At 45.5% G+C, this 26,394-nt stretch overlaps 1 protein-coding gene across 4 annotated transcripts in view; it reads right to left on the bottom strand.

Annotated features, from left to right (window-relative positions):
* hivep2a (HIVEP zinc finger 2a) overlaps positions 1–26,394 on the bottom strand; it is a 59,085-nt gene that overhangs the window by 14,292 nt on the left and 18,399 nt on the right. For 3 of the 4 annotated variants that reach the window (XM_029496873.1, XM_029496875.1, XM_029496874.1), the window contains one exon: positions 18,095–18,164. The gene's annotated coding sequence lies outside the window, so the exon portion shown is untranslated. Of the gene's footprint in view, positions 1–18,094; positions 18,165–24,333; positions 24,551–26,394 lie in introns of those variants that run through there. The other variant, XM_029496876.1, reaches the window with a different exon arrangement.

Genomic DNA, 26,394 nt, shown 5'->3' with positions numbered 1-26,394 from the left:
CTGTGCTTTTTGCCTTTTCCACCCCTCCTGCCCTCCCTCCCCCCCCCCTCCTTCCACTCGGGTGAGTCACCGATGCAAAGCGAACCCACGCTGTTCCTAAAAAGACACAAAGGCTTAAAAATAGAGCTGTGGAAGTGACGTCGGGGTGTCATAATGTGTGTAGGCGTCCAAAAAGGCCAAGTCGAAGAGCAGTCATCAGCGCTCGCACCTTTCCTTCCTCCCTGGCTGTCAGAGTTTGATCTAACTTACTGTGTACTCAACAAGACAACAACACACACAACTGCACTGCAAACACTGCACAGAAAACGTGTTTCCGTTCTTCAACGTTTCTTAACCACACCAACACCTGATAGCGGCAGAGCGCTCGCACACACTCACACACACTCACACACACTCGTACACACTCGTACACAAGTGCCTGCTGAAGTTGCAGTTTTGCTTTGTATTTCCTCATCAGGTTTAAACAGCCTCCCTCGCACTCTTGATTGTGACACACACACTGTGGCCTCAGTGACGTGTGCGTCTGGGGGCCCAACGTGAGTTCTAAAAATAGCAGTTGGGAAAAACATGCTGTATTCTTAGCAGCAGGAACGATAACTTTTGGGCTGTACAGAAACACACACAGACACACACAGTCACATTTCTATGTGCTCATGAGTGAAAGAATGAAATAAGAGGGATTCACGAAGATGATGCTGATTGGTCAGAGGAACGATCAGCTGATTACACACGTAGCAGTAGAAGAAGAAACAGGAAGTGTCCATCGGGCCGTGGTGGTCTGGATCGGTCTCACCTAATCCTGAATCCCACCGTGTAACTCCAGTTTGACCTCATGCAAAGTGCCTGGTTTTGTAATGAAAGTGTTGAATGGTGTGAGTCTGCAGCGAGTGGGAGTGTGTAGTGAATGGTTTACATAAACCTTTATTCACACACGCACCAACACAACCTGCCCCAGTTCCTGTGCGTAGGAGAGACATAGCTGCTGGCGTTGTGTTTGTGTGTGTGAGTGTGTCGAGCGTGGGACGTGAGTGTGCCGGTTGTGTGTGAGGAGGAGGAGGTGCAGCACAGGGCACGGGCAGACACACAAACTGCAGGTCGGACAGAGCTGAGGACTGATTTTAGAAAACCTGAAAGAGACGGAGCAACTCCATCAGACCTGATCCAGGACCTGATCCAGGACCTGATCCAGGACCTGATCCAGGACCTGATCACAGCCCTGATCACAGACCTGATCCAGGACCTGATCAAAGACCTGATCCAGGACCTGATCACAGCCCTGATCCAGGACCTGATCAAAGACCTGATCCAGGACCTGATCACAGCCCTGATCAAAGACCTGATCCCAGACCTGATCCCAGACCTGATCCAGGACCTGATCCCAGACCTGATCACAGACCGATCCAGGACCGATCCAGGACCTGATCCAGGACCTGATCACAGCCCTGATCCAGGACCTGATCAAAGACCTGATCCAGGACCTGATCACAGCCCTGATCAAAGACCTGATCCCAGACCTGATCCCAGACCTGATCCAGGACCTGATCCCAGACCTGATCACAGACCTGATCACAGACCTGATCACAGACCGATCCAGACCTGATCCAGGACCTGATCCAGGACCTGATCCAGGACCTGATCACAGACCCGATCACAGACCTGATCCCAGACCTGATCCCAGACCTGATCCAGGCCCCGATCACAGACCCGATCACAGACCCGATCACAGACCTGATCCAGGACCTGATCCAGGACCTGATCCAGGACCTGATCACAGCCCTTATCACAGACCTGATCCAGGACCTGATCAAAGACCTGATCCAGGACCTGATCACAGCCCTGATCCAGGACCTGATCAAAGACCTGATCCAGGACCTGATCACAGCCCTGATCAAAGACCTGATCCCAGACCTGATCCCAGACCTGATCCAGGACCTGATCCCAGACCTGATCCCAGACCGATCCAGGACCGATCCAGGACCTGATCCAGGACCTGATCACAGCCCTGATCCAGGACCTGATCAAAGACCTGATCCAGGACCTGATCACAGCCCTGATCAAAGACCTGATCCCAGACCTGATCCCAGACCTGATCCAGGACCTGATCCCAGACCTGATCACAGACCTGATCACAGACCGATCCAGACCTGATCCAGGACCTGATCCAGGACCTGATCCAGGACCTGATCAAAGACCTGATCCAGGACCTGATCACAGCCCTGATCACAGACCCGATCACAGACCTGATCACAGACCTGATCCCAGACCTGATCCAGGCCCCGATCACAGACCCGATCACAGACCCGATCACAGACCTGATCCAGGACCTGATCCAGGACCTGATCCAGGACCTGATCCAGGACCTGATCACAGACCTGATCCAGGTCATCCTGTTATGAACTCCTGACTGTCACGTTTTAGGTTAAGTTAAGGTTTAATTCTTCCTTAGCTGAGGGCTTTCCACTGTTTCCATGGAGACCGTTGATGGACCGTGATCACCATCTCATCCTCAGATACTTTTGAGGGGGACTTCATCGTCACTGTGTCCGTTAGAGACGCCTTCAGTCTGTCCTCACTCACTCTGTGGAGGGCCGACTTCGAGGAAACCCTTAAATAACTAAGGAACATTTTAAGGAACCCTTAAGGAGGAGCCTTCAGGGTTCAGCAACAGGAGAGAGGGAAACATCACTCTCTCTCTCTCTGTCTGTGTCTCTCGCTCGGTAACTTTGTGTAACCTTTTCCTTCCTTGTATAATGTGTGTATAACGTGTGTTTCCATGTTTCAGGTCAGGATTGTGAACACACACTGCACACACACAGATAATCCCTCTGTCCTACAGTGTCTCGTTCAGACAGTAGATAAGCCTCAATGAAAGAGCCAGACTGAGGCAGAGCTGGCTAGTTATTCTTAAATTGGCCTGCCAGGGAGCTGCATGCCGATGGGAATGGCTGGAATTCCTGTGACATAAAAAAACAGGAGAAACCATCTTTGTGTGTGTGTGTGTGCGTGCGTGCGTGCGTGCACATGCAGCATAAGCACAAACACACAAACAGACTGAACAGTGTCGGATTAATGTTTCATCTGGGACACTTTCTAGGACCCAGGGCATAGGAAAGGAAACAAGTGTGTACAACATACAAGGCCTATAGGATATAGGTGAGGGAAGAAGGACACAGCATAAGGAAGGAGGATGCAGGGGGAAGGATAGGAATTCAGAAAAAGGAAGGAAGGAAGGATACAGGAAAAGAGCCATCAGAGTAATGTCGAAGGAAAGCAGAACAAACAGGAGCGAACAAAGGAAGGGAAGGAGGACACGGCAGAGGGATTAGGAAACAAGGAGACAAACTGGTGATCTGACAGCACAGATAGGAAGGTGATGATGATATCAGGTTATAACACACACAGACACACAAAAGGTGGGCTCACATTTCTGAGTGGTGGTGAAGTGTTCTGGTACTTTAGGTGGTCAGGCACAGCGTGAATTATTCAAACATGTTCGTAATGGTTTCCATTCAGTGATTAACTACTTTACACGGGGGGGCAGCTGGCAATGTATGTTTGTCTTTTGGCTTCAGTGTTTGGATCAAAACCACACACACACACAACTCCATTAAAACACTACCTTTATTTCACCTGGGGGTCGGGGTGGGGGGGGCATTGGAACAAGAAGCTGGAGTGTGTGTGTGTGTGTGTGTGTGTGTGTGAGGGATCGGGCCAGGTGAGTTTGTTGGTGTATTAATCTGCAGGTTCAGACTCGTTTTCTTTTCCTCCATTTTCTCCTCGTTTGGCCTCCTTTGTTGTTTTAGGGAATAAGGATACACACCAAAAGAGAGGAAACAAGGATGCAGGGAAGGATTAAGGAGATAGAGGGGTAACATGGCAGCAAGGACACGATGAAGAGGCGTCAAGTATTTGTGTGTCAAATGAAGTAAAAGAGGAGACGGCTGAACGGGATCCAGTTCTCACGTGTCCACATGTCCCGTCATTTTCCCGCTCAGCAGCTCGTCCACTCGTCTGTCTGTCAACGTCAGTCCGTCAGTCATTTTAACACCACGCAGAAACCAAAATAAAAAATCTGAACATTTCTGTGCTTGATTTAGCTTTAGTAAACCCAAATAAAATAAAACTACATGAAAGATTTCAACAGAGAAAAAACTCTGGGTGCAGTTCACTGCTGCAAAGTTAAATTTAAAACATTCTCAGACCTTTTCTGCACCAGGACAAATAAAATTGGGGGCCAATTTCTCCTCCAGCCAGAAGTTTTATGAATAAAAATGCACTTGCTCAGCAGTTCAGCTGCAACATGGACTTTCTTACATCAGGTAGAACTCTGACACAACTTTGTGTTGAAAATTAAGACGCCATGTGAGGAAATTAGAAACACTGCAGCACACAGTGATTGTGCCCTTGAGCAAGGCACCAGCCGAGCTCCAGCTGCTGAGGTTAAGACCGGCAGCAGCAGCAGGTTTTGGTTTGACCAGGAAACTCCTAGCAGGACCCGAGAGGAACTTTAGAAACCCGAAGAAGATCCTGCAGAAGATCAACACGTGGCCAAAGTTTCTCTGAGATTAACAAGTCTGTGGTCACTTCTCAGTTACTAAAGCAAAATATTTCATATTCAGAGGTGATATTCACCTTTAGACCTTTAACCTTCTCTCTGACTTTGTGATGGGCTTCAGAGAAGGTTGCTGATCTGGTTGCTTTCTTGCAACCCGCTCTTCCCTCTTACTGGAGCTGTATTGAGTTCTGCTCTATTTTCTGCTCCTGTGGATGCAGAAATCAGCCTCTGCTTTTTTTTTTACAATTGATTTCTTTTTCTTAACCAGTCGGATCTCTGATGGACTGACATTCAAATCTGGCAATTAGCTGTTAGAGGGACGTTCAACAGGAAGTATGAAAATATTAGAAAGAAAGAAAAATTAGAAGAAAAACAGGACCATCCTGAAGAATACGACCAAAGATGAGTGATAACTCTGATTTCTATGCTTCTAGATGAATGAAAAGCCCCTAAAAGGCATTGTTTTTAACACAAACATGTTAGTCTGCTAAAAAAAGATGATTAATCTTTCATTTCTGACTCAGGACCTACAGCGGAGTTGAAGGCTCCTTTCCCGTTTTTAATACAGCCGAACCTGACAAAGAGCCAGTGTGGGTTTGAAATGTCAAACTCTTTCTGAAGTCATAAATTGAAATTAGAAAAAAGATCGCTGAGAGTCCTTGGGAGGCAGAAATTTAGATTTAGCACCTGGAGCAGAGAGATGGTGTTTTTCAGTCTGGATAAGTTAGAGGGCCAAACACACACTGATCATTTATGGACCACCTTCAGGAGCCCAAATTTAGTAATGAGTGTAAAAACCCAGGCCTTTAAAACAAACCCCATTTGATGCTATGTGATGATGTTTACGTACAGAACGGCACTCTCAGCAGCAGCTCGGTAAACGACCTGAATCAAAAACAAATGAAAGGACCCAAAGACACACAGCTCCTCCTGGACGCACAGCACATAGAATCAGAGAGAAGCCGGGAACAAAGATGCAGAAATAGAAAGTGGATCGATCGGTGAAGTAAAAATATCATCACCTAAAAATCATTATTTCATCTCTAGGCTCCGTATATAAAAGCTTCATCCTCCTGTCATCCCAGGATTTAAACGGCCGACTGTTCGGGCCGAAGCAGCCGTGGTTTTGTTTTAATTTGGAGCTGCCAATCATCCACGGAGCCGGAGCTTCGCTGCTGATCTGGATCTGAGAAGCAGACCGACAGGAGAGGCTCTCCAGAAACCACTGAACCACTGAAATGACATCTAAGAGTGTGAGAGAGATGAATCAAATGAACTTCATCTGAACCGTAATGCACCAACACACACACACGAGCAGACAGCTTGTAGACAGTGATTTACAGCAGGTAGGAAGTCAATTAAGCTGCTGGATATTTCTGTCAGAATAAACTGTGTGTGTGTAGGAGGTGGCAGCACAGGGTTTGCTGAGACAGAATAAGCCGTGTGTGTGTGTGTGGGAGGAGGAAGCTCTCAGTGTGCCAAGGTTACACTGCTGCTGCCGCTGTTATAAAAGCCTCAGTTACACAACGGAAATACTCCAAAGTGAACGCTGCGCTTCACATCCACACAAACACTTTTACTATTTTAGTTCAGCAGATTAGAAACATCTCAAAATGAAGAAGGACTTTCACAGATCAGTGAGACGAGCAGATGAAGTCAAAACTTAAAGGTCCATGTGGTCTGAAGGTAGACCTCCATGGGGTGCCTGATTCTAAAGCAAGTCCAGGTTCTACATTGATCCAGTGAAAGTCTCAAAGGTCTCAGTCCTCAGAGAAACCCTCTCAGTCTTAAAACCTGCCGTCAGGACTTCAGGGACTTTGTGATGTCACAACAAAGCAGTCACCGCCCTAAAACTCCGTCCTGATTGGCTGAGTTTTAGGGCGGAGATGTAAAACTACACTGAGAGCATTTTTTTTTTCTTCTTCAAAATACAAATACATCAACCCTTCGAAATAAAAGTTAAAATACGGGGAATTAGATATAAATAACTTGACAAGATCGTCAAGCAGGCTAGCTCTGTACTTGGTCTGAGACTGGACTCCTTTGAGACTGTGGTGGAGAAACTGTTATCCATTATGGACAATGAGCAGCACCCTCTCCACTACACAGTGGACCGACAGCGGAGCAGCTTCTCCCACAGGCTGCTACAGCTCCGTATACAGGAAATCTTTCCTGCCACATGCCATCACACTGTATAATAACAGCTAAATAACTCTGGTCATTACTTACAGTCAATGTGCACTTTACTCTACTGTATATATTTTTATATATTTTATTCCCTATATGTAATGCTGCTGTTACATTGCAATTTCCCAGTCTGGGATAAATAAAGTATCTATCTATCTATCTATCTATAAATGGAACTTTAATATGAAATATGGAATTTTAAAGCTGAGTTCCAGAACTGGATTATCAATAAATAAAAAATGTACAACAGTATAAACCTGTTGTTCTGCACATCAGTTTTATTTTTATTGGCTGCCAAGAACATGAAATAATTTTCGTAATAATTTCGTTTTCAAAAACTAAATCTGAACTGATTATAAAAGTGACAAAACTGTGATTTAAATTCCTGAATCTAATTTGAGTGGCAAAGAGGAAAGATCTGAGGCAGTTTTCAACTTTCTATTGGAGACCTTTAAAATTTAAATATGGACCTTCAAAACAGAGAACAGACATTTAAAATAAAACGTGGACCTTTACAGTGACTCATGACAAAATAGCACACTTGTCACAGTTTGCAAAAATTAAAAGAGGAAATTAAAACTGATGGGTTGAACATTACAGCGTCATGTTTGACATTCCCACAGCTGCTTGTCTCACTGGTTGGTTTCCCTTCCTGTGAATTCTGTCCCCCTGCAGGCTTCCATACACAATCTGTGGGAGGCTGGATGTGTTTTTAGCACAGGACATTTGTTCCGTTTCAAAAAAGAAGAAAATGCTGACGGGCTGAAACCACCACATCATCTAAACTCAACTAAACCAACAACTATGGCTTAAAAAAAAGGTTACAATGGAGGGTGGAGACACGGGCTTTTAATTGGTCAATAAAATGTATCCAGAAAAACAACAGAAAGTCTGATAAAGGAGGAAAAATGGTGCATTTAAAATCCAACACTGAGAGAAGAAGCTGAAGCATCTTCAGATGGAAATGGTTGGTTTGTGTCATTGTGTCAGCCGGCCCAGCAAAACCACCGAGGAAGGACTGGTGTGTGTGTGTTTGATTCCTGTATGAATCTGTATGTGTGCATGTGTAATTATCTGAGTGTGTGTGTTCAGTCCTGTGAGGTGAAGTCACCCTCTGCTCTGTCTCAGCACCATCCAATGTACACAAGTGACGTGCACATACAGTACACGTGTGTGTGCATGTGTGTGGTTAAAGCTTTATGAGACACACACACACACAGGATGGTTGTTTCCATATTAGTCCTGGAAAAGTACCTTCAGTGTTGCATCGAGAACCAACATGATGATCAGAACGATTCTCCTGATGAGCACAACCAACGCTCCGACGACAACGACGACATCCCTTCAGTTTATATACTTTTGTCTTCCCACCAGCTCAACGTGAGACTTGAAACTGGACACTGAGACCATAAACTCATCTGATAAATCAGGGAGAAGGAGGGACATTTTTCCATAGACTTCAATACCATCAGACTTCTATTACAGCCAACATCAGCAGATAAGATGGAAGTTTGAGACTCTTCACCTTTGGCTTCCCAACAGAGTGAACATCAACAAACTCATCATGTGACATGATGGAACGCTCCAGAGAGGCTGCCTAAGTGACCTTCACACACACACACACACACACACACACACACACTTTGTGGTTAACATGGGAAACATTATGTTGTAACACAGCATCATTTCAGGCTGTTTGAGAATTCCATGTTCACACACACAGTCACATACAGTGAACCTACAGTCTCTCTCCCTCCACAGCTGTGGCTGTTTGACCAACATGTTTCCATTTAACTGAGAAAGCAAAAAGAGACAGAAGAAGATGGGGGGAGGGGGGGAGGAGGGGGAGGATGTGGGGGGGTGAGGAGGGAAAAACAGGCGTCCTGTTGGTGTAAATTGCCAGTGGAAAAGAGAAGGCAGTCATATTTTCCACAGGGCTGTTGAGCCAGGCTTGAAACTATTACTGAGTTAGCCCCGTGTGAGTGTGAGTGTGTGTGTGTGTGTGTGTGTGTGTGTGTTTTCATTACATTTTCCACAACAGTTTGCAAAATAGAGCAGGAAACACGATGGACAGGGGAAGGAGCAGACGGCTCTGTTTAGTGGACTCTGGTTCTGGTTTTACGACGGTCTGAGGTCTTAAAGGTTCTCCTGTGATCCGGCAGGATCCAGGACCGTTGGAGGCTTCAGGCAGAGCTGACGCTGACGTTTGTGTGAAAACACGTAGCCATGAAATTCCTGGAGGAAACATCCAGGGTTGTCCCTTCGCCCTGGGCCTGGACAAACAGGATCTGTTGATCCAGATGTGTCTCTGGGTGTTTTTGGTTCAGTTCTGGTCTGGGGATCTCAGTTTTTGGTTTTAGGTTCAGGTTTCATGCTCATGTTTGGGTCTCAGTTGTGGTTCAAGTTGTCTGTTTAGTCTTCGGGTTTCTGCTTTAGTGTCAGCTCTGGTCTGGACTTCGGTTTTGGGTTCAGGCCTTTTAGGGTCTGATCTGGGTCTCTCCTCCCCTGCTCCCCCCTCCTTGTTAAACTCCTTCAGGAGGTTTTATTTTGTGTGATAATCATTTTGTCTCCCTTCGTCCTCAAGGCCATTTTTTTTCACAGCGTTGCATCAGAAAGCTTCGTCTGAGCCTCCAAACTTCGCCGATAAAAAAGTCTGATGGAGGATAATTACCTAAAGTTTTGCTCACAGGCGTCACAAATATGAAACAATTGGAGCTTGTGTTCGTTTTGGGAAGCTTCAGAGGAAAGTCCAGCAGGACCAGTTTATTCCTGAAAAATGTCCCCATGCCCACTGTTCAAAGCAAACCAGGACGGTCCAGGTCCAGGTCCCTCGAAGATTTCTTTTTTTAAATGAGCCGGAGATGTCTGACATCATGACATCATCCTGATCGTTGTGTGTTTGGGACATTTTCTGCCTGTTTTCTTCCTCTGATCTCATTACTGTAAATAAGACTGAAGGAAAAAGTTGGACGCTGTAAAATAAATGATCTCATTCTGTTTCTGCACCAGCTTGATTCTCCATCTTCTGGGGGAACTACGCGTGACCGTCTGAGCGATTGACTGCCTTTCCAGGATCGGCTGAATCACAACCTGCTCGCTCTGATACGAGCCTCCAGCAGTTTCAGCGATGTGTCACTCTGGCGTCACAACAGAAAACGAAGCTGGAAGCGATTACACAGACGACATGAGAAATTCCTCCTTGTGACAGTTTCGGTGCTAATTCAAAACAGAGAACATGAAAGTGGAAACTGACTTGTGAAACCAGCGAGGTTAGTGCAGCTCAGAATTCACCCAGTTCTGTGAGTGAACATGATATTGACGGAAGAATTAAACTCCAGAAGGACCAAATGACGGCTGGTTGGAAGAAAATTCTCCTCAGAGGCTGCCAGAATGAAGAGCAGCGTTTGGATGGCGGCTGCATCTCCTCCCATTCTGGCTCTTTATTCATGAGCTGGGAAGTGTGTGTGTGTGTGTGTGTGTGTGTGTGTGTGTGTGCGCACTGTGGTTTACTCTTGACACAATGGGGGTGGACGGTTCAATGACTACTGTCCCCAACACCCGTTACTCACAAACACACAGAGCTCACTGTCCACCCACCCACACAGATAATCTCTGTCCCCTCACATCCGCAGAGCAGCAGGTAGGTAGGAGGTGTGTGGTCTGAGAGTGTGTGTGTGTGTGTGTCCAGCACGCTGACTAACATCTTATAGAATTAAACGTGAACTCTCAGTAGCACAGATGGCTCCGGCAGCAAACTACAGAAGCTGATAAATTCACTCAGTTTTCTTCCACAGTTTCATTTCAAGCTACACAACAAGAGACAGATTGTGTCTCTACTGTGTGTGTCTGTGTGTCACTGGTACTGTACACCTGCATATAAAAGCTGTTCCTGTTCCATTTCCTGCTGCTGATTTGCATCTCCCTTCATTTCTGTCTCTTGTAATGTCCTTTGTTTTTTGGGGGGTTTTTTGCATCACTTTCTCTGCTCGTATCACATGGGAACAAAATTCATGTTGTCGTTTATATAAATCCTTTCCATTCAAAAAACACACAGAGCAGCCAAATTACATCTCTGCACCATCTGCATCCACAGTATGTTTGCTGCCTCTTTAGACAACAATGACTAAACACACAGACTTCCATATGTGACACCCATATCTGATTCCTACTGATGACCTTTGACCTCTGACGGCCTCCAATCCGCTCTGAAGATTTCCACTCAATGTCAAACATGGCTGCTCCTGATCATGCCGAACAGTGATCAGGTCGAGCCTCAAATTCAAGTTTCCCAAAAGCTCCTGCAGGGCTGAAGTCAAAGGTCACCAGGTTCACTGAGGTTGGGCAATGAGAAGCTGTCATTGGCTGAGGCGTGGAGGCGTGGCTACAGCAGTGACATCAAAGTACCAGAAGGATACAAAAGACCTCCTTCAGCGCATCGTAGCACACACACACACACACACTGTCAGCAGCACCTGCTTTATGTCTCCTCCCTCGTCTCCTCTCTCCTCACATTGATTTGTGGAACATCTCTCACAGCTCAACTGAAGAGGTCACAAAATACAACAAGACCCATTAAACCCAAAACCCCGTTTATTGAAGAATCAGCTGCTTCTGATGACTGAGGCTGTGCACGCTGTAAACCTGTGGAGACATTTTTAAAAATGACAAAAAAAAAACAACAAAAAGCTAAACGGCGACTCTAATGGGAAAACAATGCATTTCTGAACTTCCACTGAAGGTTTTGTACCGAGGTTAAATTCCACCAACCTCAGACGGCCAACAAAGAGAGAAATCACATGACTCGGCCTCTGCACCAGAAACAAAGAGCCGACATTCAACACAGTGTGTGTGTGAAGTAGAAATCAAAAGGTTGTTGTATTAGGCTTTTGTCTTTCCCTCCACAATCTCCCTTTGTTGATGTTGATGTCTTTTTGACCACTCTGTCTCGTCCTTTTTTCTTATTCACATCTTCCTCTTTACGTTGTCCACCTTCATTTCTCATCATTTTTTATTCCCATCTCTCCTCTCTGTCTTCCGTCCATTCCTCCCCCCTCCTCCTCTTCCTTCCTTCCTTCCCACCCCCTGCCCCCCCACTCCCCGTCGTAGTAATCATTCCTCACCTTTTTTTCCCATTTAAAGTTACACTTTCTGTCGTCTGTAGTTTTAATTAATCACGCGACTCGTTAACGAACTCTCCCCCTCGACTGTTAATTAATCAGGTTTCTGCCTTAATGAACAGTCTAAACTTGTTAAACCTGTTTCGCTCTTAATTAGCCTGTTAGCTCCGGGGCCTGGCACTCCGACAGGACTATTAGACGTTACTACGCTTTAACGGCGGTGTGTGCGTGAGGCGGCATCTTCAGATTACCTCACTCCCTAATGGGGCTGCTCAAATATTTATAGGGCAGGAAGCTGAATGGGAGGAATGATAGCGCTCAGGGAGACAGCAGACACTGAGGGAGGACATGAGGAGACGGATGCTGCCTTCAAGTGCTGCTCGTAAGCTTCATCTTCCGACTTCGGAAGTTGTAAAGATATGGAACGCCCAAAGGGTCACAACATCTCCTCCTCCTGATCATTTGCCTTTACTGTAAAGATGTAGATGCCCCACACTCTGCTTTGTTGTGACATCACAAAGTACCAGAAGTCCTGACGGCTGGTTTGAAGGCTCCGTTTTTTGATTCCAGACTGGGAGCTCTGTGGACTGAGACATTGATACTTTACCTGGATTAATATAGAACCTGGACCACCTTGAGGTCTCCCGTTAGACTGTAAGGACCTTTAACGTCCAGTGGGAAGCAGCATCACACCCTCATCCTCACTAATCCAAAGCTGTGGTGTCAAATAAAAATTTCCAATCAAACATGTGACCAGTTTGTTAAAGTCCAGTCTGAGTCAGCTGAAATCTCATCCTGATATTCCCGTCAGCCAGTGACTAAAACATTCTGATCACAGACGGTTCGACGATCCAAACTCCGACGATCCTCCCCAGGTTCAGACATTTTGGAGTTGGAGCTGCTGGAAGTCGATGATTTTGGACAATTACTGTCAGTCAGCGTGAAGCTTCAGATCCACTCAGAACAAAATTAAGGCGATGAGCTGTTACAAACTGGAATCTGAATGATCTGCTTCAGTAATTTACTTCAGATCTGAGTTTCTTCCTGGAGGCCAGAGAAGGCCTCTGCCAACAGGCTGAGGTAACTCCACTCGTATCCAATTCTGTCTCCACTTCAGGAATTCTCTGGCAGCAACTGTGAGGATCTTAAAACGAGCAAAGGATGAAGGCAAATTAGTCGACGGACATCAGGAGAGCGACGCTCTGACTGTAAACTGAGATTTGAAGACACTGGTGGAGAAGTGTCGTTAAGGACTGGAACGATGTCAGAGCTGTCGCTCTGACAACCATTATTAGATGAAATGACGGTTTGATGGTTATCTTTAGCACCGCAGGATGCAGTGAGAGGGAGGTGGGGGCATGACGGCATGGATGTGGCATCCAGCTGGGGGAAAACGCCGGGGCAATGACATCACGGCGCGGAAGGCAAACATGAGGCAAAAGAAGCAGGAGGACAACACGAAGTGTTGATTTACACAGATGGAAGAAGCAGAGGACAGAGGACAGAAGGATGAGAGAAGGACAAGGAGAAGGAAAGAAGGGGGGTGGGGGCGTGATAAAGAGAAAAATAAAAGAGAAGAAGAAGAAAGACAAGGTCAGAATGAACTCAGTGCTGAGGGACTGGGTGGAACCAGATGGGAAACACATGCTGGGAAACACACACACACACACACACATTGTTTAGGTGGAGTCCTACAATGACCTCCTGACCCCAGATGGAGGGATGACACTCTCCCTCTTTACTCCTTCGTTCTCTGCCAAAACTCAACCACCTGATGTAACCACAAAGACTTTGCCTTGTCACCGTCACCTCCCTAGGCATTCTGGGTATTCAAGTCTCCAAATATTTTCTCATGAGCTGCTGTGGTGGTGTGGGGGGGTTCGGGTGGCCCACTGGAGGGGGTATATTAGTATATTAGAGCTCTAAAACAGATACTGCAAACGTGGCCACAGACAGTTAATTAAAACAGCTTGAAGACGTCAGAGCTTAACATAATAAATTCTGATTTTAAAGAGATTTAAAATCCTGCCTTTATTACACCATGATGGTTTGTGTTTTGAGATGACAGCGTGACGCTGAAGCCTGAATGGAGGATTGTCTCCATAGCGATGAGGGGGCTGCGTTCGACACCTGTAGTCGTTAGACAGGCAGCAACGTCAACGTCAACAAGGTGTGTGTGTCTGTGTGAGTAACCGTTCAGAATCACACACACAGAGACTCACAGTGTGTTTGTGTGTTTACACTGTGAACTGTTTGATTCAGCACAACGTATTTCAGTTACAGTAACAGTTCACCTGAATATTATAATGTTCCTCCAACCTGGATGATCTAAATACTAATGTTAACAAAATTAAAGTTTCATTAACACTTCAACAGAGACGAACCATTTCAGAACCAGATTCAGGCTCTTCGGGTTCTCATTCCTTTGGAGAACCATTAGGAGGAATAAAAGCTCTGCAGACCAGCTGACCGATAGAAGTGTAGCGAGATAATACAGTTTGTATTCAAATTAAGATGTCATGAAATTAGAGGTCCGTCATGTGTGTGTTATTAACTGCACATGGTGTGTTTTTAAGCAGCCAAACATTTCCAGTGCTGCAATCAAATGAAGAGTCAGAATCAAAGGGAGCGATCAGGGATGAGCTGGACACCACGGACAGGAAGAGCCGGGGAGCTAACTGCCAGCAGCTGGTGACTCAACCTGAGACTCATCACGTCATCTCAGAACCTATCAGGACCACGTGACCTGCCCAGATCACACAGTAATATGATAATGGCCTCCAGCTGCTTTCTATGTCAGCGTCTCCGTCATCATCATCATCTCATCTGTGACACATTCTCATTCAACTATGACGTTGCGTTTTTTCATCCAAACAAACTTTCCAGCCTGTCTGGTTGTGCCGGTCCTACAACAGGTGAGACCAGCTGTGACAAAATGGTGCACAACGTCCACGCCAACAACAACAAGTAGCTTTCCTGTTTGTCGTCACAAGTTTGAAGTCAAAACAGCTGACATGTGATTTGTTTTGAGTGAGTCAGTGGAGGATTCTGGGAAAGGGTTGGGTAAGAATGACCAGGACTGATGGGAAATACATCAACTCTCTCTCACTCACACACTTGCTCCAAATTGTTATGTATTTTATTGCTTTGGCAACACACTATTGACAGTCAGTTGTGCCAGTGATGGATGTTTGAATTTAACAGAGCAGAAGGAGAAAAGAGATGAAACAAAGAGAAAAACAGAAACTAAAGGTGCTTCGTTATTAAAGAAGTTCAGATCTAAGATTTCAAAATAAAGCCACACGAACTGAGCAGCTGAGGACAAAAAGACTTTCACAGCTGTGCAGCGTCTAACTTTTATATTTCTACTGTCTACACAGTAGACAGTCCTTTAACTTTGACTCTTCTGGTTGGCTGAGTGTTATAATACAGCAGATTCCAGTTCAAAACTCCAACTCTTGCTTGGGTGGATGAGAATTCCAGGTGGGATGGGCGTGGTTTTGTTGTGACATCACACAGCCCTTTGACATTTACCTTTAGACCGTATTGACCTTTAACCTGAATCCACATCTTCACCTGTTGAGTCCTTAAAAGAAGCCAAAAAAATTCAAAATGTGCTTGAGCTTTCATACTTTTCTCCGTCCTCACAAAGTGAAAAAAATAAAATAAAAATACCAACACTCTCTCATCCTGTAGTCTCAGATTTGTCTGCTGATGGAAAAAGTTAAATGTACAAACTTCATTTTCTGCTGGGTTGCAAACCGCAAGTCAAAGATCTATTAGTGGTATAAAATCAGGATTATTTCATGCTGATGCTAAAACCATACAGATCCTCGGAGTTCAGGCTCAGCCACACGTTCATTCATTTATTCACTCACTCTGCATTTGAACCGATGATCAATAACTGGACTCCAATCAAAACCCTGGGCTGGATCACAAGACGAAGCTTAAGTTTCATTTTCTATATGAATTTATGATCTTTAAACAGCAACAGATTGTTTCATTCAAGAATCATTCAAATAGAAGTTTTCAACAAAGTCACCAAGTCAGAGTATCTTAAAATGAAGGTTCTGACCTGAAGAACTCCTGAAGTCCAGGACCATCTTCAGTCTTCATCAGAAAACAGAAGTTGGTCAGTTACATCAGGTCTGATTGACCAATAGCTGGGCTGTGTGTGTGTGTGTGTTTGTGGGGGGGGGGGGTCATGTCCTCATTCCCTTTTTAGCTGCTGTAAACTCAGCAAAAACATTTACCAGCTGTTTAAGGTGCAAAAGGAGTAAATGAGCAAAGTGTCTCAGACTGTGTTGACCTCCTCCTCCCTGATATTGAAATCTATGGGAAAATGTCTCTCCTCCTCCTCAGTAAACGTTTTCCTGATGAGCTTCTGGTCTCAGTCTGAAATACAATATGATGCTCATTTAGGGAAAGGGGAGGGGTTAGGGGGCGGGGCTACTGTGTGATGACAGACTGGAACAACCAATCAGGAGTCCAGAGCAGGTCAGTCCGCCTTCTCCTCCAAATCTGGTTTCTACTAGTTAAAAAAAAGAAAAAACCAAGCAAACAAACTGAAGGCTCCCAAACTGGCCAGCGATGTCACAGAGGGTTAACACTGAAGTCCTGATGGCTGCTTTTTAGGGTTAGTGTTATTGAGGAACCTGGGCCTGCTGTATAATTGAAGACCACATGGAGGTCCACCTTTGGACCATATGGACCTCTAGGAAGCTCAGGGTTTGGGCCTGTTCCCCACAGAGAATGTACAGCTGAGGAGGTTTAGGTTTATACAGTTGCTGTCAAGTTGCTCCGAACTTAATTGACAGCAGACGCTTATTTTTAATCTGCTGCCTTTTATGAGTTCATATTTTCGACTCCCAGCCAGTTTTAAGTCACTGTCCCAGCTGTTTGCCACCTGTTAGCTTTGCGTGCGTTTCCTCGTCCTGTCCACATGCAAACATGTATTTCCATTTGCGTCGCTGCCATGGTGGGGGCCACAAAAGCGAACCAGATTCATGATGTCGGCGACGTCAGCGTGTCAAGAGTACTCACCCTTATCGTCAATAAACCGCTGATGGCTGAATTTACCCCTGAATTATACCTGAACTGGAATTTGAGTCCGCTCACACAGTTTGTGTTTATCCTGCACAAACTTGCCCCAAACACACTGTCACACTTCATGTCAGGGCTGAATCTCAGGATCGCTCCATCTATTGTTTCATCCAATCTCATGTTTATGTGTATTCAGCCTGCATTGTTTTGATCAAAGCCACATTTCCCACTGGAGGGGAGTGAGAGTAAAAATCCTCGAAGCCTCAACCACCGGACGCCCATCAGCCGAGTCGGAACAAGACAGCTGCAACAATGAGGGGGGGGTCAGCAAGCCTCTATTTTTATCTCTCCAGAGTCATGTCTCAGCTTGAATGGAGGGAAAGACGCAAACAAGATTTGTGTTGAAAGGCAAAATTATTTCGTAACCTTGGCACCAAGCAGCGTGTGAGTGTGTGAGTGTGTGTTTTAGCTGTTTCAGATGACTTCTACTTCCATTTCAGCTTGTGGTCACATTGAAATTCATTCGTCCCCTGCAGCCACTCAGATTCTAATTCTTTTTAGTGCGTCAGGGACTCTGCCATGGCAACCAGCAGAAAAACCAAAGAAGACCAGAGAAACCAGTAGGATCGGACTGAAACTGGGAGGAATAATAACACAACTGGTGACAACAAAAAAACAGCAAAGAAGCTGAATCAAATCAACTGTTAACGGTCCATAAATTTCCCAGGCAGCAGTGAACTCAGCACCAGGATGTTAACTGGGATCAGTTGTTTCAGGGTGTGAAATAAATTCCCAATAAGTCCCAAACAAACAGGAAACACAATAAAGACAAACACCACAACAGTGTCCACTACAAGACACGGACATGGACCACCGCCTACAGCAGCTCCAGTCAAGCCAGTTCAGCAACAGCTGTCAACAAATATCAGGCATCATAGTGACTCTGCGGGAGTGTGACACACTGATCTACACTTGAAAAGCTGAATGTGACCTTTGACCTTTGAACTGTGTCCACCTGCTTACAGTGTAACCTCTAATAGTTTATTCTGTAAATCAGACTGATGCTCTAAACCCTGAAGAGCATTTGGAGGGACAACGAGCCGCTGAGGAACAATCCTGCTCTCGAATTTGATCACACACACACAACAACATTACACCACTCATGTTACGGTGTCAAACAGGGGAAGCCTACCTGATGGTCTGCACGTGCTCAGTTTGATTTTAGTGGGACTCCTGATAGAAGGTGTTTTCATGAGGCTGTCCTGTGAGGAAACACAAAAGATCAACACGAGTTTAATCACAGATGCACAAACAAAGCAAACTTAAGTGATGGAAGCTGAATTTTCTCATTGGTGTTGATCTAATATATAGTTGAACAATAAACATGAGTAATAAATACAAGTCAAATAGTGAAGGTCCATAGGGTCTAACAGTGGATGTTAAATTGGGCCTTAAATATGATTATTACAGATTTCAGGCCATGAATCATTAAAATCAGAAGTTGTAACCTGTAAGATCTTCAGCTCTAACAATTGTGTTTGTGTGTCAGCCCCCTGAATTTATCTGTGTGTGTGTGTGTCTAAGTTCTGGTATTTGTACATGATTGTGGATTTTGTCAGGGGTTTGTGTGTGTGTGTGTGTTTGCATTTCTGAGGAAGTTCAGTTCGACTGCATCAGGAAATAAACAGGATGTGGAGAAGGAAGTGGTCAGCGGAGGTGTGAAGGGGGAGATGGAGAGAGAGAGAAGCAACAGGTGAAAGGAAAGACGGCGGGGGGAGAGAGAGAGAGAGAGAGAGAGCAGGAAAGTTCCTTCAATTCATCTGATTCATCGTCCCGGAACAGAAACACACACACCAACAACATAATCCATGGAAAACATCAAAACACAGTGACAGAAAAGTGGATATGTGGTGCACTCGCGCACACACGCACGCACGCACGCACACACACACACACACACACACACACACACACACACACACACACACACACACACACACAGGAAGGTTGTTTGCAAATCAGATTTTTCCAAGTCGTCCTTTTGCTCTGGACTGCCAGGATGAAGGAAAAACTATGACACCGTTTTTCTGTTTCAAGTCTGTCAATACACGCACCTTACTGTGTGTGTGTGTGTGTGTGTGTTTCCATCGTTTCTACTGAGCTTTTCCAAAGAGGAAAATCTACGACGTAGCTCCTCTGCTTGTTTTTACCCATAATCCCTTTAGCACTGATTCCAGCATCAACGTGATCAGTTGTGATGATTGATCGTCAAACTACTGCTCCACTTTACAGACTGACCTGATGTTCTTCTCCTGCTTCCCCTGCTGACCTCTGACACACTAACTGAATATGTTTATTTAGTTTAATGGATATTCTAGTCTATGAAAGACAGAGTAAAGTACGTTGTTTGGGTGACATATGGAGGTCAGTGTCAGCTCTAATCCGGTTCAGATCATTAGTGTGGATGTAAACATTCATGGTGTAATGAAGCTGATGTAAGGAGGCGACATCACAAGCTAAAAAGGAAAAGGGTAATGAATTATTACTGCTCCACACAGAGAAACTGCTTACATTGTGTATGTAGCAGCGGGGCTTCTTCTTCCTATAACAAAGTGGGGGATGGAGTCTAACTCCAACTTTCATACACTCCAGAAAGATTACTGAGAGTCAGTAAGAAATATCTGCTGCAAGCCTTTTCAGAGAATTGAGTCATACAGACACGACAGAGGTACTGTAACCTCCACCAACTGTATCAGATCCAAAAATGATGAAAAAGAGTCAGAGCGATTTTAAATTCCCAGATGTAGCCTTTAAATGCAGAATTACCCTCCAAGTATTTCTGATTCAGACTGTAAAGTTCCAGACAGTCTAAAGGTAGAATTAAATAATAGATCAATAACAGAAAGGACAAATTCTTAAAATGGAGCTTTAATATAAAATACAGAGGTTAATATAAAATATGGGCCTTTGGTCAGAGCCGAATCAGACCGCAGGGGGTTCTTCTCGGTCCCAGACCTCTGAACCCACCAAGTTTAGTGCAAATTGGTTCTGAACATGTTACATAATCCTGCTGTCAGGTAAACAGACACAGGTGGGAGAGAAGCCTTTGAACAAAGTGATGAAGGAAGCAGGAGAATGAGCAAACTCAGGTTTTCAGTTCCATTATGATAATTTTATGGTTTTATAATCCCAACAGCAGAGAAAGTTTTTCAACAGGACTACAGAAACAGATAAATGAGACAGTATATGCAAAAATATCAGTACATCTCATTGTCTTTAATCGGATCATTCTGAATCGACTGCTCGGCCTGCTCACTAATACAACAAACAACCTTTGAAGATCCTGTTTAAAGTTTCTACCTTTTTTCCATTTTCCAAGATGGAAAAATCAAGATGGACAAAGCAGAAACAAAGAAGTGTGGAATATTCCCCTGTTGATTTTCCATTCATTGTAGACTGGGAAGTAAAAAGACCTCCGGGCAGGAACGCTTTGGTTTCTATTCTCATCTTCTTCCCTGTTCTCTTCTCCTCCTCCTGTGTCTCTCACAGCCATCAGCTGTTTGTATTTCTGCCTCTGCATCAGCCTGAAGTTTCCACCTGTGACCCAGTTTCATCGTACAGGCCCTCAAACGCACAAACACACAACAGGCAACAAACGATGTCCAACGAGTCAGTCAGTCAGCAGCCAGTCTACAGACCTGTCAGTCAACAGTCAAACAGTCTCTGGTTTGATTTTTATGGTTCTGCAGAGAAGAAAGAGGGGAAGGAAAAGGCCCTGTTTTTATTCCACTGTTAAGCTGCTCATTATGGAGCCAGACACCACACACACACACACACCGACATCAACTCCCACCTGATACAAACACACACACTTTCATATGCAACGCATGCAAGATTACCCCCTGACACACGCACGCACACACACACACACACACACACACACACACACACACACACACAGACCACAGAGGAATTTCCTAGTTTCATATAAAACTGATAATGGGATGTGTCCCAGCGGGAGTGGAAAATCAGAGGTGACTTACGAGCCTCCACATTCCAGTCACACATACACACACACATACACACAGGGGAGAGAGAACGAAGGGGATAGACGGAGAAAGTCTGGCAGACAGAAAACAGCTAACTCCTGGAAGTTTCCATGTCTCCACAGCACTGGGCCTCGCCATCGTTCTCCTTCTGTGGTTTCAGAAGGAGGAGGAAGAACATGCAGGTACACAAAAACACACAATGACGAGGGAAGTGAAGGTGGAAGAGGAGGAACAAGAGAGGGAGGCAAAGAAAAAAGAATGATAATAAAGGTTCTTCAAACACGCCCAGAGATACAGGATGTGGTGACATCACACAGGTATACACCTGAACGTGCTGAGTCATGATCCACAGGCCTAGCCCGTTCGCTTAGCTTCTCCTCTGATTGGATGGAGTCAGTAAATTAAACACGAACCACTTCAGTTCATCCGCTCATCTTTCTCTAACGTCCTCTATCACTTCCTTCCTCTGTCGATGCTCCCTCCCCAGTCATCCCTTCACCTCTCCCTCCATCATTTATCTGACCCCCCACCTCTCTCCATCTTTTCCCGAAATCTTTCCCTCCTTCTGCTTCTATTTCATCCTTCGTTTGTCCTCCCTCCATCTGTGCATCCCTCTCTCTCCTGTCATCCCTCCATCATCAAGCTCTGTTTGCCAGAAGACCAGAGGCTATGATATGCTGCCACTACCTGCTGTGTGAGTGTGTGTGTGTGTGTGTGTGTGTGTGTGTGTGGTCCTGGCAGCATTTGTAGCACAGAAGGTATAAGGGGCTTATACCTGCAGAGAGAGAGAGAGAGCGAGGGAGAGATGAATGTAGAGTGTGTCGTAAAAACGGGACGTCAAGGTGATACAGCCACCTGTCCTGCTCCATAGTGTTTGTGTGTGTGTGAGTGTATGTGCGTTTGTGTGAGAGGCACTAAAAGGAAGCTGGGTTGTTTTTGGTAACATGATGTTTGTGGTGGCGTTACACCAACAACAAAGAAGAAATAAAGGGTGGGGGCGGGGTAAGAGGGAAATCAGAAACATTTAGACTGTGACAGCTGTGATGCAGCGACAGAAACATTTAAAGGTCCACATGCTGCTGGAAGTGGATGTGATGTCACGATTAAGCCACGCCTCCAAGCAGGTCAATACTGACAGGTTTTTACCTACTCAGTCAGAAAACATTCAGTCAGCCGGAAGTTTGACACTGTACACAGACACACAATCTAACTGAACCTTCATTTAGCTTTTAGCTTTGTCCAACAAACTTTACCAGCAGAATGTTTTTAGTTTCATATCATCCTTTCATTCTAACACTCCACTTCCTGTGCAGCAGTGGGTTTTTTGTCAGGGAGCAGCGACACAATGCACAAAAACAAAACACCACACACAGTTGGATGGATCAGCAGCATCATTTCCATACGGCAGGCAAATAACTGGGAACCGAACTGGAGCAGGAAGACACATCCAAACCCAGAAACGCTGCAAAACTCCCCCCGAGCTCAGTGTTGGCCTCAGAGTGTTAGCCTCTGTGTATTAGCCTCAGAGTGTTAGCCTCTGTGTATTAGCCTCAGAGTGTTAGCCTCTATGTATTAGCCTCAGTGTATTAGCCCCACTGTGTTAACCTCAGAGTGTTAGCCTCTGCGTATTAGCCCCACTGTGTTAGCCTCTGCGTATTAGCCCCACTGTGTTAGCCTCTGTGTATTAGCCTCACTATGTTAGCCTCTGTGTATTAGCCTCACTGCGTTAGCCCCACTGCGTATTAGCCTGACTGCGTATTAGCCTGACTGCGTTAGCCCCACTGCGTTAGCCCCTCGGTGTTAGCCTCACTGTGTTAGCCCCACTGCGTTAGCCCCACTGCGTTAGCCCCTCGGTGTTAGCCTCACTGTGTTAGCCCCACTGCGTTAGCCCCTCTGTGTTAGCCCCACTGTGTTAGCCCCACTGTGTTAGCCCCACTGTGTTAGCCTCACTGCGTTAGCCCCACTGTGTTAGCCCCACTGTGTTAGCCTCACTGTGTTAGCCCCACGGTGTTAGCCTCACGGTGTTAGCCTCACTGTGTTAGCCCCACTGCGTTAGCCCCTCGGTGTTAGCCTCACTGTGTTAGCCCCACTGTGTTAGCCTCACTGCGTTAGCCCCACTGCGTTAGCCCCACTGTGTTAGCCCCACTGTGTTAGCCTCACTGTGTTAGCCCCACGGTGTTAGCCTCACGGTGTTAGCCTCACTGTGCTAGCCTGAGTGTTTTGGTGCGTAGAGGCCTCGGTCTCGGTCTCGTGCAGGGACATTCCACAGTTATCTGTGCTGAAGTGAATCGTCTCAGACACACTTCGCCTACTCACCAGACTCTGGAGCAGCGTGCACGCCAACACACAAATGCACGTGCACAGTGAGCAGGCACGTGCACATACCAGGGCAGAAGCAGCTCACTTCACTGTCTGAGAATTTGTGAATGGAAAAATGGTTTAACACACTTGGCCGAGCCGCAGCACTTCCTACGGATCTGTCTGTGAGGACAGGAGGGACGGACCGTCTCACTCTGTCTGTCTGCATTCAGTCCATCTGTCCCTTTGTTTGTCTTCCTGCAGTATTTGCAGGATTTGATCAACAGTCTGTCAGTCTGTTTCATCTGTTCGTCTTGTCCATCACCAGGTACACACACATTTCAAATTAAAAGACATGTAATATCTTCAAGGTAATCGAATGCTGTCAGAATAAGAGCCTTTACAGAGATGAGTGGAGGGGAAGAAGAATAAAGAGATGAGACGGGAAGACGAGGACACAAACAGGGACGCAATCAGGGGGACAAACAGTGTCAAGGAAAACAGTGGGGATACCAGAGGAAGGAAAGAAATCACTCCCAAGGTCAAAACACACGAGTGTGTGCGTCCTACAGTAACTTGTTATGCCAGGGAGGTCCCAGCTATCAAACACAAAAAACACACACACACTGAGTTCATCCAGTTTTCTTCTAAATCACTGTTCTCAAGGCGACCAACACCCTGCGTGTGTGTGTGTGTTGTGGAGGCAGCCCTCAGTTAATGGAGGGAACTGACACCACTGTGTGAGACAGTCAGCTGTCCAGTGTGTATCTGTGTGTACATCAACAACAGCACACTGGGAGAGAGTGGGGGGCGAGAGAGAGAGAGAGAGAGAGAGGTAGATTTGTGATGAAGTGCCTTGTGTCACTGCCACACTTGTCTCACACACATTATTACCACACACTGTCAGTCACGGCTGCTGCATCACCACAACAACAGAGGACGAGGACATCCCCCCTGCTTAGCTGCAACACACCACACACACACCTATAAAGACACATATAGATACAAACACGCACAGGAAAGCACCCCTCAACAGTCTGAGAAAGAGAGAGAAGGCGGACAGATGATGGATGGATGAACTAACCTGGCGGCTCTCACTGAAAATATTCTTCCGTTTTCCCTCCTTCCATTGCTACGGTAACAGACACACCGACTGGCCGACTGTCACACACACTTTCCCTCTCTCTCCCTTGCTTTCACTGTCTCTCTCTCTCTCACACACACACACACACGCACACACACGCTGAAGTTTAAACTTCCATTCCGTCCAGTTCGTCAGCAGCCATCCATTCATCCTTCCATCCGTCCCTCCGTCCGTCCACCACTCTGTGTTTACATCTGAGTGCGCTCACTGCTTCTACAGGCAGGCAGGCGTGTGTGTGTGTGTGCGTTTGTGTGTAGCAGAGTGGGAGCCCTAGAGAAACACTCTTCTTGCCACAGGAGTAAAGCCCAGGCGTGACGCAGAGCCAGAAATAGATGGAGGGGCCCTGGCAGGGGGGGGACGGCGGGCCAACACAAATGGCACTTCTGCAGGAACGAGTACACACACACTTTTACTGTGCATAAACACAGTGTGCCTGCAGCACAATGAGAGGAAACCTGTGACACCTGATGATGTCAGTGGTTATTAATGTACAGTTTGTTTTTGTTTGTCTGTGCTGACATCAGTGTAGAGAAACAAACTGAAATCAACTGTTGCCATAGTTACTGTATTAACAGTTCAGGTACGATGGTGATTTGTGTTGGAATAAATCGTCCTGAACATTAGACAATCTCTTTTGTTGGCATTACAATCACTACAAAACAAACTTCTATTTCACCCAGGACTCTTGGCAACCCAACAGGAAGATTTTAAATCCTGATCCTTTGTCACAGCACTCTAACACCAACCTCGCCATCACTGAACCACAATCACCAATATCATTTGTTTATTCATTTGAATTCAGACGTGTGTGTGTCTGTGTGTTGCTCATTGGATGTCTGGTCATGTGACTGTTTCTTTACAGATGAACATTCTGGAGCTTTGTGATGTCACAACGAGCCAGTCCCCGCCTCAAGCCCCACCCACCCGGACTGACCATCGTTTATATGAAATCTGCTCTATTTTTATTGGATCTCTCAGAAAACAGGGTTAGGGTTACACACTATACACTATTTATTATGTGTGTCCACACATACACACCAACAACACACACACACTCAGAAATATGAATTATGTACATGTGTAGCATGTTATCTGAACACATGACACAGGAAGTGTTTCTGCTTTTACAAACACACAGACACACTCTCCCTCTAACTGGGCCAGATAAATGTCTGTTCTCTCCTCAGCATTAACGGCACATTTATAATTCAGAACTTTTTTGTTGACGATCGGCTATCACACAACACAGACTCGTTAACACACACGCACACACTCACACAGAGCTGGTTATGAAACAGCTGTTGAGTGGAGCTCTGTATGTATCTGAGTAGTGAAAGTGCAGCTTACATAAATACTTGATCATATCTGGATCACTCCCAGTCTGAAAATATATAATCCTCCTTGTTAGGATCCCTGTGTGCGTGTGCGTCTGCTGCCAACATTAACGGATCTGGGCCTGGAACATTACTGGAGCTTGTCGTCATTTTAACACGATAACGCCATGTTTACGTCGGTAGCGACAGTTCCCATGAGGCTTTCTGATGGCGAGTCTTGTCACGTCATGTCAGTCAAAAGGTAGATCTTCTCTGAAATATCAACTCACACTTAGTTATGTAATCCCTTTAAATGACGCTAAATGTTTGATTACTGCTTTACAGTTTGTTGACCTTTGTCCAGATGTTTCTCCAGCTCCATCACGTTTCAAACTTAAAGATAAAATTTATTTATTCACTTTCATATTCACGTTTATTTTTAGTGAATTCTGTTGATGTTTATTTGTACAGATCAGCAGAACTTTGTTAAACAGTCCAGATTTTAGTGTCTTCTTCAAACAGTTCGATTTCATCTTCAGAAGAAGGATTGGATCAGATAGGCATATTACGGATGACGGAGCCAATGGGAGCATAGCACTCACTGACCTCACAAGCGGATGACAACCCCCTCAACTGAAGTACCAAACATGTTATTTGTGTAAAACGACGCAGGTCCATCATCAAAAAC

Source organism: Echeneis naucrates, chromosome 24 (genome assembly GCF_900963305.1).
Source record: "Echeneis naucrates chromosome 24, fEcheNa1.1, whole genome shotgun sequence".
Classification (NCBI taxonomy): Eukaryota; Metazoa; Chordata; class Actinopteri; order Carangiformes; family Echeneidae; genus Echeneis; species Echeneis naucrates.
Note: the sequence above shows the minus strand (reverse complement) of the source record. Positions and strands in the feature narration are given on the sequence as shown.